Source organism: Octodon degus, unplaced genomic scaffold (assembly GCF_000260255.1).
Source record: "Octodon degus isolate 3935 unplaced genomic scaffold, OctDeg1.0 scaffold00260, whole genome shotgun sequence".
Taxonomy (NCBI): domain Eukaryota; kingdom Metazoa; phylum Chordata; class Mammalia; order Rodentia; family Octodontidae; genus Octodon; species Octodon degus.
Window position 1 is genome coordinate 1,655,459 of NW_004524836.1, and position 6,859 is coordinate 1,662,317.

General features: G+C 40.7%; 1 protein-coding gene across 4 annotated transcripts in view; it reads right to left on the bottom strand.

Annotated features, from left to right (window-relative positions):
- The window catches only part of Inpp4b (inositol polyphosphate-4-phosphatase type II B), an 872,970-nt gene that overhangs the window by 435,967 nt on the left and 430,144 nt on the right, over positions 1-6,859 (bottom strand). The gene's annotated exons all lie outside the window — the stretch shown is intronic.

The window sequence follows — 6,859 nt, forward strand, 5'->3', positions numbered from 1 at the left end:
AAAAAAAAAAAAAAAAAAAAAAAAAAAAAAAAAAAACAAGTATGATTGAATATGTATACATTCTTTTATCTGGAAACTTTTGCTTCATGTATTTTAAGATTGGTTATTCATGTACATCCACATGTACAACAGTTATTTGGTATATTATTGACATTATAAAATATATCTCTTTTTAGACAATAATCTTTGTTTTGCAGTTTACCTTGTCAGATATTAATATACCTATAGTTTCTTTGTAATAATTACTGTTTTCATCTTCCATGATTTGCCATCATTTTACTCAACTTCACATATGTAAGCTCCTCTATTATAGACAGTATATGTGCTTTGGGGGTAGGAAAAATCTAATCCTATTATAACTCTGTCTTACTTTCACATGTACAAATGTACATTTATGATGTACAACCAGATATTTTGTTATATAAATATACATCCTAGAATGGCTAAATCAAGCAAAATAACATACAAATTACTGAAACATAATTTTTGTGGTAAAAGCATGTAAATGCAAACTTTGCTCTCCACAGTTTTCAGCACATTAACCCTAGCTAGCATCACTGAGGCACCACGTCACAGAACCTACCTTTTCAATTCACCCTTCCCATCTCTTGGATCTCTTCACTATCATCCCCACAATTCCTCACCCACACACACTGCCATAACCCTCAACTGACCACCATTCTGCCTTCTGTTTCCATGAATGACTTTGTCAAATCCCACAGGTAAGATTAGGCAATGTTTGTCTTTCAGTATGTGGCTTATTTCACTTAGTGTAATATCTTCCAGTTTCCTCCACAATAATACAAATTATAGCAATTCCTTCTTGGTTAATGGTGAGTAATATGTCACTGAGGATTGACGACCCCATTTTCTTGACCCACTTATTTATTGATAGGTGTTGCTCCTATATCTTGGTTGTTGTGAATAATTCTCTAAAGAGAATGGGAATGTAGATATCACTTTGACTTATGGATTGCATAGTCTTTAGATATATATGTGATACTGTAGTTGATGGGTCATATGACAGCTGCATTTTCAATTTTTTTGCATTTTCAATGCTTTCTAACATAAATTCTTACCAATAGAGTATCACACAGAAGAGTCGAACTAAGCCCTACATCAGCCATTCAAAATAACCAAGTCACAGTTGAGTATAAGAACATAAGTTTGAAGAACAAAAGTATAAGAACTACATTAGGAAACACCCAGGAGAAAACAAGGAAAATCCTTCTCATATCATGGTGGTTAAATTATTTGAGCCAACACCAAAAGCAGAGGCAACAAAAGTAAAAATAAACACATAGTGTTGTACCAAACACAATATTTTACATAGCAAAGAAAACAGTCAACAGAAGGGTCAGTCTGTAGAATGGAGAAAAATATGTACAAACTGTACATCTGGAAAGGAGTTAATATTCAAAATACATAAAGAACTTGTGTAACTCAATAGCAAAAAACCAATAATCGAATCACAAATAGAGAAAAGATGTGAATAGACATTTTTCAAAAGAAGACATAAAAATGCCCAATATCCGTATGAAAAAAATACTCAGTGTCACCAATTGTGAAATAAACTACATAAAGAAATTACCTCAGAACAGCTAGGATACTTATTTTGTTTGGTTTTGTTTTATTTTGCGGTACTGGGAATTGAACTCAGAACCTTGCGCTTGTCAGGCAAGTGCTTATTCTACTGAGCTATCTCCCTAGCCTGATTTTTAATGTATTTGGAATAGGGTCTTGCTATGCAGCTCAGACTCATATATATATATATATATATATATATATATATATATATATATATATCCTGTTTTCAGCCTCCTCAGCGGTGGGTAGGATACCTATTCTAAAAAAAGACAATAATAAATGTTGCAGAGTGTACAACCAGTCTTTTATTTCTGTTGGCTTTCTGCTAACTTTAATCCTTCATGAAAAGTTTTGAACAGTACCTTAAGTGGGCTGAGGATTTATGCACCTAGCATGTTGAAGACCCTGGCTTCAATCACTAGCACTGAACAATGAAATATAAATACATATATACATAAATACATAAATAAATATAAAATAGGTAACGAGTATCTTTAGAGATTAAAATGTGTATTGTTAACATGATTCTTATTATTATCATGCTACTGGAAGCATGTGTTATAAACTCCAGGTGATTCATTGACTGCTCTAAATCATTTATAGGTAAGAAAATAACAAAAATATCAAATATAGATTTCTCTGTTCACCAACACAGGTAGCAGTCCCACACTCCATCCTTTTTCACTGATACAAGTCGCTACATCCACCCACCTCCTTTCAGCTGCCGATGAGCTTCTTTGCATACCTTTCTGAAATGAATTTGATGAAATTTAGAAATGTTCTTATTTCACCCTCTGCTTTTTCTTTATATCCATTCATTGGGTATGAAATTCTGCCTGTTTTGCTTTACTTTTAAAACTTTAAAAAATATTGTTCCGCTCTTTTCTGGCTGCTGTGAGTCCATGTGAAAAATCAGCCACAGAGTTTATAGTTGGCCCCTGCCCCTGGGAAGTGGAATCTCTCTGCCGGCTGATCGCAGCAGTCTTTCTGCATCTTTGGTTTCTAGTCACTGAGCTGCGACAGGGCCAGGCCTGTTTCCCTTTATGTTCCTACTACTTGTGCTTTTGACTTTCTTGATTCCTTAGACGGGTTTTTCTCATTTGCAGAAAAATTTAAATGGGTTGAGCCCTTATTTCATTAAAAGCTTCATTGGTCTATCCACTTCCCTTCCTTTGGGATTCTACACATATGATGCATTGTGACATCACGTCACATGCAGTGGAGACCATGTTTCTAAAACACCGGTGCTCAAGGTCCTTCAAATCAGGTGATTTCTGTTTGTCTGCCATATTCATGCATTCTTTCTTCCTGCATTTTCGATCTGCTATTAATCCCACTGAATGATTTCATTAAAGTTTGGATTTCAGACTTTTCTTAGTTCTACGATTCAATATGTTCTTGGTAGAGTTTTCATTTCTCTCTTAATTACTACCTGCTCATTCACTTTGCCCTATTTTTGCTTTATTTATTTATTCATTTATTTTTTGTATGTATTTGGTACAGGATCTACAGGGTCTCACTACACAGACCAGAATCATACTGATCCTCCTGTTTTCAGCCTCCCAAGTGCTAGGATTACAGGCACGCACCATCATGCCCAGTCTCAATCACCCTCTCAGCACGTCCTGGGGGTGGGACTGGTACAGCATGCCAGGGATCTAACCCTGGCTGCTATGCTCTGTCTAAGCAGGAGCTTTAGTATACTGAACTATCTAGCTGGCCCTTGCTTTTCTTTAAAATTAATCAATTAATTAACAATTTATTTATTTGGCAGAGAGTCCCACTGCACAGCTCAGACTAGTAGTGATCCTCCTGACTCAGCCTCCCCACACTGGGATTATAGGCATGCACCACCATGCCCAGTTTTAGTGGCCAGCTCAGCGCCTGGGGCTCCGGGGGCGGGGGCATCACAGCATGTGATACTGAGGATCAAACCCTCATTCCTGTGCTTGCCAGGCAGGCATTTAACCACTGAGCTATCTCCCCAGCACTGTTTTTAGCTTTAAACTCTTAAAAATATCAATAATTACCATCCTGAAGTCCTCCAGTAAGGACTTTTAACACTTTTCAACATCTTAATTATCAAGGCTCCTGTTTCTACTATTTTTTCTTTTGGTGGTGGGCTGATGTTATTGTTTCTTCTAATGACTTTGACTTTTCCTAGATTAGATTCCTTGACCTTAGAAATTCTGAGTATTCTTATGGAAAAGATGCCAATATCTCCACACTGTAAGTTCACCATTATCATCTCACCACTGGAGTTATCCAACATTTCTCATCTCTGTTACAGAGACAGTATTGTCATTGAGATCTCAAATGTTCCTCCAAGGCTCGAGTACTAAAGATGTGGCCACAGCCCGTGGCACTACTGGGAGATGGTGGAACCCTCCCAATGTAGGGCTCAGCGGGAGGAAGTCAGATTGAGGGAGTGTGCCCTCCAATGGGTTATTCGGACCTACCCTCTTCCTTCCTGGTGCCCACACAGAGAGCAGCCCCTCTGCTGGGTGCCCCACTGCTGTAAGGTACCGTGCTAGCACAGATCCAAAGAACAAGCCCAAGGAACCTAATGCAGAGACTGTGAGCCAAAATGTCAGTCCTCTTTCTAAGTTTTTGTCATAGCAAATGGAAAATTTACTAACATTGATTGATTTTACTTTGACTTTCAAAGGTTTTTGCTTTACTCTCATTCAAACTTCAAAATGTACTGAATTGTAAACCACCAGTGTGTTACTGACAACTCTCTCCCGATTTCTTCTACTCTGCGTGACCACTCTAGCTTTGTGGGTCTCTGTCCTCTGGGAGGACTTCTCTTCACTGGACACTTGATCCCCAGCCTTCATGTCATGTAAACAATACACCTTCCCATTATTGTGGATTATTCTATTAAATGATGTAAAATATGTTTATGAATTCTACTGCTGACAGATATATGACAAATTTCTACTTTATAGCTATAAAGAATAGTGCTACTTTGAACATTCTTATAAATATGATTTTTTTAATGTGACAATTTAGATTTAATACATCTGCCCAAATTCTTCTGTGTGTGTACTGGCACATGGGGGCGCTGTGCTTATCAGTGGATTCATGACTTGATGAGTTAAGTATCTGAATATGCCCGTAGGAGACAGGGACTGGTGGAAGCTGGGTCCCTGGATGGACCTGGAAGAATGGATTCTTGGGACTGGCGAGATAGCTCAGCGACCTAAAGGGCCTGCTTAGGTAAGCATAGACATGCACACAGGAACCGCAGTTCGATGCGTGGCACCATGTGCTGCGCTAGCCCCGCCCCCAGGGTAGGAAGAGCCAGCCACACACACAAAAAAAGACTGGATTCTTCTCCCCAGCTCCTGTCCTCCTGAGGGCCAGTTCTCCTCTGCAAAGCCTTCTCCACCAGGCCATTTCGACCTTGGAGCCAGAAAGACAGGAACTGAAATCAGAAGAGAAAACAAACCTCTAATCCTCGAAGTCATGGATGTTGGTATGGTGCCCTAGCCACAGGAAAAATAAAGAAGACAGTGACTATATAAAGACAGGTCTGTGAGGGTCGTAGAGTAGCAGAATTTCTGCATCACGAGTACATGCATAGGCTTATCTTTGGTAACTAGTGTGACAGGTTTTCAAAGAGCATTTTTCTATTTACATTACCACACCAGCAAATAGGAGTTTTCATTTGTAAATACCACTCAGATCTACCAGTCTCTGGTTCGCAACGCTCGTCTAAATGGTAAAAGCAACTTCCCATGGAGATGGGAGAAATGAGCTGGGAAAATTATAACTATGTAAAAAACTGAAGGTGACTGTGATTTCATGGCCCAATCAACTGTTATTACATTGACTCGATCAACCTTAAGAATCTTATTTATTTATTTATTTATTTATTTATTTATTTTTCTGTATTTGGTACAAGGTCTCACTGCACAGCTCAGACTCATGGCGATCTTCCTGTTTTCAACCTCCCCAACACTGGGATTACAGACATGTGCCACCGTGCCTGGTCTCAGCGGCCACTCAGGGGCAGAGCCAGCACGGCATGCAGTGTGGGGGATCCAGCCACCGTCTCTGGGCTACTCAGATAGGCACTTAGACCACTGAGCTATCTTCCTGACCCCTAAAAATCTTATTTTAAAAGAAGTTAATCTGAAAACTACTGTTTAGAGGTGAGATAATCTTTACAATGTCTTAGAAAAGATGAATTTCTTTTATCAAAAATGACTATATGATGTTCAGACATCCCTTCGAATCAGAGTTAACCTTTTATTTATTTATTTTTTGTCATCCATCACGCCATAGGGATCGCTAATGCCGAAAGACACCAACTGCCAATTTAACAATACTTCTAATATCCTTCCTTTTAGCCAACAAAAATGGGCAAACCTCCCAGGTTGTTAAAAAAAATATTTAAAACTCATTTTATCTTTAAAAAGTAATTCATGAGACCCAGTCCCAGCCCAGGCCCTGTAAGTGTGTGGGAGAGCTTCTAGCTGCCCTGCACTGGTGGGACCTACTGGTCCCAGCCCAGGCATAGCATGGGTGAGACCCTCTTCAACCCGCTTGGGACGCCACTGACCACTCTGCAGCACCTCCCCGACACCTCCTGCCAGTTAGGAATTTCTGCCATGTTCTGGGAACCCCCAGCCCCAGTCCTAGCCCAGGCCCAGTGAGTGTGTGGGAGACCGTCTGGCTACCCTGCGCCAGTGGGACCTACTGGTCCCAGCCCAGGCGCAGCGAGGGTGAGACCCTATTCCACCCACTTGGGATGCCCCCCATGACTCTGTAGTACCCCCCAACACCCCGTCTGCTGAGTAGGAATTTCTGCCACTTTCCGGGAACCCCCGGATCCAGTCCTAGCCCAGGCCCAGTGAGTGTGTGGGAGAGGTGCCTCTCCTCCCTACTCCATCTTGTCCCCTCCAGACTCAGCAAAGGCCTGGCATACAGGCCTGGGTGAAACCCCGCAGCTGCAATCCCTGCAGACAGTGTATGGGACAGAACCACCCAGCTAGTAAAGGAGCAGAACATCTTGCCAGAGGGGCACAACAGGTTCACCCCCAAGGGCAGCAGCAGGAAGGAGCTGAGCACAGCAGCCAGACTGAAGCCAGGTACAGCTGGATAAATCCAAACTTTGTAGATCTGCACCTGAACTTCAGTAGGTGCTAAGGTTATAACTGCAACAAAGATCTACAACAAAGGTCAGAAGACAGTGCTACACAAAATGATGGAAAGGAACAAAATGCAATCTCAGAACCCAAGCCCACCCATAACAAGTGAAGAG